Raw genomic sequence first — 12190 nt, 5'->3', positions numbered from 1 at the left:
TCCAACCACTCTTCAATTTCCTTCTTTGTTGGGTTCCAGTGGCACGACATTAGACATCCCTTACGTAGATCCCGGTCCTGGCAACGGAACCATTTGTTGGATTGTTGGGGCTTGACCCAGGTTCAGAAGTGATTTAGCCAAACAAATCCCGAAACTACCGACCCTTTCGGTAACAGTATGTGGTGTACGGGGGCTGAGGTCTCACCCGAGGTAGTATGGGAGGGTGATGGAACCAGGTTTCCGCACCCTAGGGATGTCTTGATGAAATCTAGGAAGTTCGAAAACCGAACCTGCACGCTTGCGCTGCTCCGCATAGCTGTCTGCCCTTCGTAGCTTGTGCATCTACTTCTGCGCAGCTCTGTAAAGAGCGCGAAGAGGTGTTTGTCTAGATCCTTTACCCTTATTGTGCTATTATTATAGATCTTAACTTAATTTTTTGGGCCCAATATTCTCATTAATCATTCAACATTCATAACAAGTGCGCGAAATCGTAAAACTGTAAAGAGATGCATAAATATAACAGAAGCATAGACACATAATATTTCAGAATCAACTTATCTTTTATTTATTCTCTGTCCAAGTACAATCCCAACTTCGCCTTGCGCACTTAGCTGCAGGGGTCTGCGCACTCAGTTGCAGACTCTACTAGGCCTCTGCGCACTCAGCTGCAGAGCCTCTACCTACTACTACGACCAAATACACTTCAGATTCACTTCTATCTTCTAACCATGCCTTCGCATCTATCTAGTACTTGTCCAAAACTTAGACTCCTTTTACACTTAGAGCCTTGCTCTATTTATACAATCCCATGGTCCGTGGACCATAGTTTGGCTGACACACTTTACATTAAGTTAAATTATTTTAGGGCAGACAACCGTAGACTCTTGCACTTCGCACCTGCATTTTGCGGAGCATTTACATTACATTGACCAAAACTCAGGCTTTAAGCCCCAAAAACTTGCTATGGGGGATCCGCTGCCCAAAACTAGGTGAATGTTAAAGTGTTTCAAGAATGATCTAAGTGTGGAAGAGTGTATGAGAGAGAGAGAAAGAAAGGAGAGAGGCAAAACTGAACTAGAAAAAGCCATAAATTGTTTCTCTGATGCCTTTTTATCATTGATGTCCCCTTTTTCCTTAATTTTCCTCTAATTTCCATTGCATGAAAATTTGTGTCTCTTCACCTTCCTTTTCTCCTATTTTCCTTATTTTCATAATTAAATGTCAATTATTTCCTCTTTTTCTTTGTCGATTCCTTTGCCAATTTCCACAGCCTTTATTAATCTGCAATTACCACTACAATGTTTTCCCACCATTCAACTTAATACATGTCCCATGACCTTGTTCTTATTATTTACATAGAAACTTAACCAGGGGCTATTACAAACCCCTCCCCTTTGGGGGAACACCGTACTTGGTGTTTAATGATGCTTATAACCAGTAAAACATGATGCCCATTGCGCTTGTAACACAACTTGATGCATCATTTACATGGCCATTTGTTGAAAACATGACAAACATACTGCATATGGAGCTTTATTAACCCAGCTAGATGCAATATTTAGAATGAAAACACATATACTTGTGCAAATTTTCTTCAACTAGAAAATAATCATATTGTCTATGGAGCTTTATTAACAAAACTTGATACAATATTTACAAATACATATATACATATGCACATTTGATATAACCAGCAAATAAAAGGATACAATCCCTGCATCAACAATAAGGGAATCCTGAGGCTCACACCTCCACCCTCAAAAGTAGTTATACCATGATTCATCTCCTTCTTAGGAAGTCTAGAATCCACTACCAAAATCAACGTCTGCATCTATTGTCCAACGCTACAATCCTTGCGTTACTTGTTCCCTTAGTGAATAGTTATCAACTCATTTTTCTAGGGCACACACCCAATGTGCTTCTAATTCCATCTAGTAATGCTAATGACGAAAAAAAATTTATTCCCTGGTCTTCCCTTCTCTTCTTCCTAGTCCCTCGGGAAATCCAGTCACCACCTTCTGTGCAGTCACTCACATTCCAAGTTACTCAACATCCCATTCTCACGTGATCCATCCCTTAGAAAGGTTTCCTCGCATGAGAAGGTCCAAAAACCAAGGCATATCCCTACCTCAAAACCATCATATCGGTTATAGCATGCTCATGGAAATAAATGGACTATTGGGTACCAACATCCCACAATGGCCCTGCTCCTGAAGTCCTTTATCAACATATTGTTGCATGTTTCAAATCCTTTTACTATTGCTGCTAATACTCTTGCAACCAGTTCCAAATGCCCAAACTGGGGATTTTCCATGCTTTCCTGTACCAAGAAAATAATTTCCATTAAGCTTAAAAGGAATTGAAATAAATTCAAACAATACCTCATTGATAGCTCGTTAATGAGGTGCAATTGCAATCCTATTTACTTCTTATCACAACAAGTCAAATTACTCTTTTGATCAAATCATCATCATATAGAAAAGTATCACCTCTGGTTAGCTCAAATTCAACCATCATAAATTAGAATCATAGGCTATGTGCATAATTAAAAACTGAAATAAAATACTGATACTTATCTTTCAAATGGTTCTTTGCTTCCACCTTTGTTCATTGTCCTTTCTATACACACACTGAATCAATTTCCAAACGCGGAAAGCACCCAATGCCTTCTCTTCTCTTCAATCATGTACACACATTGGATCAACTTCCAAACTCGACAAGCACCCACTGCATTCTCTTCTCTTCAATATCAACAACAAGGGAATCCAGAGACTATATTGCTTCCTCCTCAATATCAAAAACAAGGGTATCAAGAGACTAAATTGCCTCTACCCTCAATATCAACAACAAAGCCATCCATAGACTAAATCGTCTCTACCCTCAATATCAACAACTCAAGATTGGTCTCATCCCAAGCTGTCTAAGGCTCCAGAGAACTACCATATCAACCCATGGCCTCTAGGGATCCAAACAACCAATCCATTCACAACATGTACACATACACACAGTGTACAATACAACACATACAACTACAGTCGGTGTACAACACAACACATACACCTACACCTAGTGTACAACACCACACATACACCTATACCCGGTGTACAACACAACACATACACAATACACAATACGATGACTACATGATACACATGACATAGTACAACATGTATACGAAAACATGTACAACATGTATACAACAGAACATATACAAAATGTACCCAATAGTAGTATCGCACATCTAGAGACCACACCGTCTCTACCAGACATCCTTATTGCGTGCATCCACAAACCAAGTCTCGGGTCTGTGGCTCTTTCCACTTTCCATGCTTGTCCCAACATGCCATAGATTGCACTGCTTTCATTCTAATGATGTATCCTTCAACATTGCTTGTCCATAACATAAACATAGGCATAGTTATAAGCACATAATACCAAATCATATCCACATGGAATTAACCTCATAAATCTATCAGGGCTACTTTTCCCACTTGATTCCTCATAACCAACAGCCTTTTCCTGCCATTCGTCTGCATAATCAATCATTCTTCCACAAGAATGATCCCTAACGACCCTATTAGAAAATTACACACACACACACACACACACACACACACACACACACACATATATATATATTAGCATAATCATGGTCACGATACAATTATTAGTGTTCGTAAGGTCAAGGTTAAGAGAACTCCCTTTATCTGTGCACAACATGCACAACATTGAGAACAAAAGTTACCAACATAGTTAAGGCATCTGATGCCTCAAATCCATTTACTTTACCTTCCTATTTACCTTTCTCATGACTTTCCTACCACTGTCCATTTACCGCGATGGACCCAACCAGCCTAACTGATTTTCATATTCTTGCCTTTAGTTTCCCTTTACTCATGCACCAGGCTCATCCGAGTCTTATATTACATGTTGAGTTTCATTCAATTCTCCTTGAGCTCCATTAACTTTCTTTTTTCCCAACCAATTCTCAAAACCCTCAAAACATAAAAGTCAAGAACAAGAAAAAACAAGAAGAAAACCATGGAAAACCAATGACAATACAACACCATAAAAAAAGTGGCATGGCCATGCACCAATCATAGTCAAAATCACAAATTAAGCACAAAAAAATCACAAAATACCAAAAGCACAAAACTAGCAACAAACACCATGACTCAACCCCCATGGTTCTCAGTGCTTCCAAGGGAAATCTCAACACGAGCCTTCTTCAAGATTTCATGGCAGTCTCTTTTTCCATGCAATTCATCGCATCATGCTTCCATAAACACATAATTGTCAGTGCATAAGTAAATATAACAATATACCAGTTACCTTGCGCTATTTTACCCAACACATTGCCATACAACTGAACACCTACACATACCATCTCTCAAGGGACTCAAATTCCCTTAACAAATCCAATTATAATTGAAAACCAATTGTTATGACTGCATCTGATCAACCATATAACATGTAGCTTCCTCGGTCCAAAGTGATTCCATGCACTTTACTTGCTCTATTACTCAGTTCTGGAACATGAGCTTCCTTTGCTGCAAAAATGCATGGAGGCTCTACCTAGAACTCTCCCCTTGGTTCCAATTCCACCTCAATGATGGATACCTGGTGACCTTCCTTCCTATTATCAACTACTACATAAATCCAAGGAATACTCTCACCAACATCCCCAACTGTTTGTGCCTCCTGAGCACTGTAGATCTGAGGTCTGCCACACATTTTCTACGCCACTTTGATACAAAGGGAAATCCTTCTTGCAATGATCTCCATCGGAAGTCCAACATCACAATGGCTATTTTCCATTACCTTTATTCTATTGCTCCATAGGCTGAGACTCATGTCCTCTCTCAGTTGTATTAAAATTCTTATGTGGAGCCACATTTCCTTGTCACCTGCATCCTTTCAGTCACGATTGAACTCAAGCTTATGATTTGACTATTCATAACAACACTTCATATTTTTGATGGCTTCCTTCATTGACTAAGGCTCATCAAACTCGATATGATCTTGAATGATAATGGTAGTCTGTTGATGAACCTTTGGATCTTGTTTTCTCATCCTGAGCTCATGATATTTCCATCATGATATTTCTCAGATAGGTACTTCTTATTGAAGAATCTTTTAAACTTATCTCATGCAACCATTCTTCTACATCTTTTGATTTAGTCAACTCACCATCAAAAGTAGGAGGCTTGGATTTCTTGAACTCCTTTGGAAAATACCACTTCTCACTACTCTTATAAGGATGTTGGTGGTAGTGATGATGATATCTATCAGAACCAGAGCTAGAATAAAATCCATGTGTGTTATCCCTCCTGCCAGGTGTATCAAAATATCTTTCACCTCTGACTGTGTCATCTCTATCCATCATGCGTCTTTTCCGAGACCTACTACCATATGCCCTATTAGTCATTTCTTCTTGTCCATCTCCATGAATGATTCTTAGTTGTCCCTGCTTCTCACAAGTATGAAAGACTCTGAAGGATGACTACATTAACCTCTACTTTCTTTTCTTGAGTTTTGGAAAGCCTTTCCTGTGCCTCAATCAACCCATTATTATCTACCTTACAACTTCTTATTTCTGCCTTTAAACTTTTCAGTGTATACACTATGTCAGGAGAGTACTCTTCTCCTTGCTACTCAACTGACTTGTCCCATTCTATTGAATTCAGATTAGGCCTGTAAGGGGAATCATGTGAACTTTAGTCCACCATTTTTCTCTTCATATCTAATCTTCTGTTTCTTGCAAACATGCCATGTTAGATAAACTAAATAGAAAACATAATCAAAATCATACCTCAGTGTATTTCGTTCGAGGCTATGTCATCTGCATAATCAATCCAGATTAGCATGATAACATCAATCATATCAACATCATCAACTATATACATGAAAACCATATCCACTAAAATTCATGCATAGTAGACACACATACGACTGACATGCATACATAACAATCACATCTAGCTCATCCAATCCAAGTGTTTAAACCTAGAAGCTTTGATACCAATCTGTAACCGCCCACCCCACATTTACCTGGTTTTACAAGTTCTCTAGGGCAAACATGAGACAAGTTCTACTATGACATGATCTAACCTCCAAGATCCAGTTATGAAAGTGCAGTTGACACATTAACAACTTACAAATATCCCTTAGGGACTACAAACCACTCAAGAGCTTGCAAACCACTCCAAATGGTCAATCCCTAAACTGAAGCTCTTTTCACTAGGGAAACTCTCCAACCACACACACAACACAACATCCGTGTGGTTATGAGGTCCCAACTGCATGCATAGGCCCGCTCCCATGTAGTGATGACCCAAAACTCCAGTTATTTTCTAGCGCTTCCGAGATCTGAGCCACTTTTTCAGGAAATCCTCCAGATCACTACCCATAACTTCCTGTAACTTTCCAGAAACATAAATGACATGTTGACAAGGCTAACCAGTCATAACTTGAACAAGATATTGACCGTAATAGGCCTAGTACATAATATACATTTCATCAAATATATAGTAAACACATAAGTTACAGGTCATGCATGTAGGTCTGATCATAAACTTTTGAACTTCATCTAAGAGTCACCAAGAAGGTCTAATTCCCTCTCAAGTAGCTGCAACAACACTTTTTAGCCCATGCATTCATTAACCATTCAATAAACTATCAATTCATGAAAGAGATCCATAGCTAGAGCACGTCATAACTAGATATATAACCAACATATAACTAGAATAGAAACCATGAAAAATCATCCATAAGATCACTTAATAACTAATACATGTGCTCATAATCATAATGAGGAAAATAAATTGTATTAACATATGCAAAATACAACCAAGTTGGGGACTTCCACGTACCACCCAACCATAGATTAGGCTGAACCAAATATTTCTTTCATCCAATCACCCCTGTGCCATATTCCAAGCATGAATGTGGGATCTCATGGGATAAACAAATACATAATCAAACAAGGATTCTAGAGTTTAAACCACCTCTGCCCTCAAGCTTCTGTGATCTCACCTAAATCAGCCCGTGAGAAAAAAAGAACCAAAACAACCTTAGATGTTTCATAATTCCTTCACCATACCTTGAGGAATTTTCCTGTCTCTACCCACCTATCGAGGGCTTCCCAAATAAAACCATCTCCACCTCCAACCCTTGGGATTTTTCTAAGACTACCTAGATTTTTCTAAGACCACCTCACCTGGTTCCAAACCTTTTGGCAATCCTAAGCTCAACCAAGAATTAATCCCATCACACCATGACTATCTAGGAAATGGCAAGGCAAGGTTGAAACCACTATCAAACTAGGAAAAGCCCATGCCAATGACAACAATTGAACCAAGTATAACAAATGCATTCACCAAGCATTCACATCCCAGCAAGGAAACCACACATGCAACCGCTTACCTGCAAGATCTTCCCGCTGAAGCTATTGATCCATCCTTTTTCCTTTCTTTCCTTTGCTTGTCCTTTTCCTTCCTTTTCTTGCTTGCGTGCCTTTATCAAAATCCAATTGAATGTTAAAGTGCTCAAATAATGCTCTAAGTGTGCAAGAGTGTATGAGACAGAGAGAATGAAAGGAGAGAGCCAAAATTGAACTGACAAAAGCTAAACTGAAAAAGTTGTGAATTGTTTATCTGATGATTTTTTATCATTGATATCCCCCTTTTCCTTCATTTTCCTCTAATTTCCCTTTCGTGAAATTTTGTGTCCCTTCACCTTCCTTTTCTCCTATTTTCCTTTATTTTCATAATTAAATGTTAATTATTGCCTCTTTGCCTTTGCCAATGCCTTTTCCAATTTCCATAGCCATTATTAAACTACAAGTGATGCCCACTACAATGTTTTCCCACCATTCAACTTGGAATATGTGCCCCATGACCTTGGTCTTATTATTTACATATAATCTTAACCCAGGGTCGTTACAAATATAAAATAATAGAAGTAAACATGAATGATAAGGAAGAAAAGGTGTTCAAATGCCTAGTAGAAGCAACATGAAAGTGGTTAGTGAGATAGGCTGCTTCATAAATTATGAAAATATGTTTAAAAATAATAATTAAGATTCAAAGAGTTATTTGGAGGAAAAAAATAGTAGTATGTCAATGTGCATAATATAGCATAGATCCATGTAACCTTGGGTCTATTAAACATTAATAGGGATTACAAACTCTAAAGCTTTAACTTCTCAACATATGCTAGTGATATTTATGTTGGTTTATATATATATTCATTTAAAATGTTTGCAACCAAAGTTTATAGTAAGTTACATATTGTTGACTCATATGACTTTCAATATAATTAGACATTTTTGGGGGTGTTAGGTTCCTATACCAATAGGAGTCATAATTTTGAATGACTAAGGATTAAGCCTTGTAACATTGTACATACGTTTGCTTTATGCAAATGTTTTCCATATTGAAAAATTAAAAACATGTAAAGAGGGTATGTCCTAAAAGAATAATCAAAGGACAAAAGGAATGAAAGGGTAAAAAAAATGAAATATATGAACCCCAAAAGGCAAAAAGAGACCATGAAAGTGTGCAAGTCAAAATGCCACTACTATTTACTTTTTATGCATAATAAATGATTGTGTGCAGCTTGTTACTTATGCAACAATCCATCATAGTCAAAATGTTTAAACTTGGCTATTTTGTGCTTTGAATTTTATGTTTATAGGTAGTGAATAAATCTGACCAAACAGTGTAATCTTGGCAGATCATTAGATAGGTAGAGTGAATAAAAGGAGCTCATTAGTTTAATCTGAGCCCTTGGAGGATATAAGGTTAGAATTAGATAGTTTATTTTGTAAAGAAAAGAAAAAGATTGATAAGGGTTTGCTAGCCTAAATGCACCCAAATAAAGTGAAGAAAAAATGGTAGGATGAGTAAGTGGGTAAGTAGTAGAAAGGTTGCAGAAATATCATGTCATTTGATACAAAAATCATTTATGTCATTGTTTCAAATGCATCATTTAAATATGCATAAGTGGTAAACAACACAAAGGAAATGGTTCACAATGTGATTTATTTAACATCCCCTCATTCATTTTAACCCCTATGACACTCACTAACTTCCATTTGATAATAAAAATATTAATACCTATAGTTTTTAAGTCAAAAAGGCTCAAAGCATTTCTTTGACTTCTGGTGCGACCGGACCCTTGGCTTGATGACTTAAGAAGGAAAGATGTTAAATTTCATTATAATTCATTCATCCCCCTCACAAAACCCCTTTTCCTAAGGTTAAGTTCTTTTGCCTAGGAAAACCCCTTTATAAACATGTTTTATGTACAAAAACCCACCAAATACATTTATCCTAAGTACTAGGTATATGGAAAAAACACAACATTTCATGTACCTAAGCATAATACCCCTTCTGCTCCTTTCACTTCATATTAACTTTTTAATTAAATATATAAAATTTCCCAAAAAACCCACTACCCCGTATGTAGTTAACCCCTTTATATAAAATAACCCCACCCCTTAGTTTATTTATAAACCATGTTACTAACTATTATCCTGCAAAAAACATTAAAACCCCACCCTTAGTCCCTAATCCCTCATTACAGTCTGGCCTGATCCCCTAAAACTGGATTAGTCCTTAAACTAATCCCAAAACCACCACAATTAAATCCCTGGGCCCCCCATTAAATCCCATCATTCACCCCCGCGCAACTCCCATCTCCCGATCACCGTTGATCATCCCTCCTCCACATACAACGCCTCACAAGCATATCAGGCCGGCCCGACGTCCGCCCTTTACTCGGCCGATAAGGCAGTTTTCCCCTGGCCCCAGACGCTACATGTCAAGCACTAAATGGAATCGGGCGATCCCTCCTGAATAGTGCCGGCACCACAAAAGCGGTGCGATGGACCTCCCAAACCGCTTCCCCTTTCCAACCGAAAACTGTCACTGTTCATCAATTAGTGAAACCAGCCAAAATTAACCGTTTTTTCTATAAAATCCCATTTACCCCTCTTTTCACTCTTTTGGCGCATTTTGCCTATTTTGCCTTTGAGAACACAAAGAGTCATTGCAACCCCTCCAAATAGCGAAATTGCTCATGAACCTCCTCCATTGCCCCACAGATGCTGTAGACAGCCTAGCTCATTCATCAGTCCGTACCAGTACCGTACGAACCTCTGCAGCCACCTTCAACCACCATTTACAGTCAATTCTATCCAATTTCAGGTATTTAACCATGGATTCCAATTCCATTGTGAAATTCCAAGTCAATTCACCCTCGTGACACTGTTAGTTAAGTAAAAAAGATCTAGTTTACTTAAATTTTCACACTGTGAGCCATAAAAACTGCAAAACCTCCATTGCCCTAAAAACTCTGAATCTCCCACCCACACTCAAATCCACAAGAACTGAGTATGGCTCCCCCAATTTCAATGGATGTAAGGCCCATCACTACACCTCATTTAGACCCGGACCACCTTCCTTTGGCGGATAAATATTTCCAAATAAAAGGTACCACTATCCTAGAACCCCTGCTCAAAGTACATTGCCAAAGTAGAGACAAGTTCTTAAACCATGCTGATGAGATTGGCCTTTGGGAGTCAAATTTGCCCAAGTATCAGTTCCCTCATGTCCACATTTTTCTTGAAATTGTGCATATGTGCTATGCTTGCTACGTCCTGTTGTGGCTAGCAACAACCCCCCCTTTTATTTAGTTTTAGTAATAAAGCTAAATAAATGGGGACCCTTCTAAAAAATAAAAAATAGCACTTATGTTTCCCTTTGAATAAAACATACTATCATAAACTTAGGAGAATCCCCGCAAAACCCAAAAAGCTTAAGTTTTATGATAAGTTCTGAATAAAATCGTTCTCTTAACAAAAAGACATCGCATCGCAAAGGGTAATGGAGGACATCATATAAGCAAACATACGAAATTGCAAAGAAACGATGTGAGATCGCGTGCTTTAAAGACTCATCACACATCGCAGATTTCATACGCCGCAAGTATCACCTAAAGTAAAATATCCCGATCCGGCGATATGCGATAAGACATCTCGCAAATCGCATCTCGCAGCCACCTAATGAAATAAATGATTGTTAACGAAACATATTAGCAATATTGCGAAGCAAATCCTAAAATCGCTTTATCGCAGATCTGCAAGGCTCATCGTTCAATAAAGTTTTCTCGAAATCCGATACAAGGTTATGGGCATTAATGTCAATTTAATGGTTAGTTGATGGTCATTTATGAGATAAGATTTAAATTTGATCGAAAGGTTATTTCATGTAGGGTGACATATTTGATATGATTTCGGAGTTAAGAGCTTTCCTGTCACCTTATCTCTTACCATTATTCTTTCCTTACTTGTAAATTTGCAGGAGCGGCAAGAAGAATAATATACGCAGTAGTTTTTAGAGCGTAATGGGAAAGAAGGGAAAAGCTCTGTTATTGAGGACAAAGAGATGACACCCTTATATACAGACACCACCTGTAATAGAGATGCCAGCATAACTACTTGGGAGGGCATGTACAGTCTGCTCGAAGAAGAAAATCCTAGAGTTATGGAGGTTAAAGCAACATCAGACTCATGCGGGTCGTTCGAGGCATCAATCACTGAACTTGCATGTTCATTCTTGCACCGGATAGTAGCAAGACCTAAGATTATTCGATACAAAGACATGGTCAAGTGGGTACTGGACAACGCTGATATAATAGACAGACAATTCAAGTCTTGAGGTCAAGAACTCATTGGGTCATTCACTCCACAAGATTTAAGGCTTAGGTATCATTTACCAGAGCCGTAGGTAAGCTACAACAAATAGTTCATGGAGAAGTTCGTGAAAGAAAACCAAGACTTGGCGGAGTGCACCAAGAACTGGTCAGCAAAGGAAGAACCACTGAAAAAAGACAAACATGGTATGTATAGTACAGGTTCCCTCTCCTCCCCCTATTGTTTTGCTGCTGCTATGCTATGTAGGCTATTTGAAAAGCCTAATATCAATAAGTTTTCACCCGATTGGCTACCCCTATTAGATGCGGCCACCAACGCCACTATTATGGATTGGGCCCTGATTTTGTCTGATAATTTAGCAACAACTACTTGGAACTATCGGTCCAAAAGAACCACCTCTCACAGGATTTATCCTCCTTTCTGTTTAGCCGCTTATGTTATGGATGCAATCTGTTATGTTTCCAAATTTCC

This window comes from Pinus tabuliformis, chromosome X (assembly GCF_031772625.1).
Source record: "Pinus tabuliformis cultivar Carrire ecotype Pingquan chromosome X, CPIR1, whole genome shotgun sequence".
Taxonomy (NCBI): Eukaryota; Viridiplantae; Streptophyta; class Pinopsida; order Pinales; family Pinaceae; genus Pinus; species Pinus tabuliformis.
Note: the sequence above shows the minus strand (reverse complement) of the source record.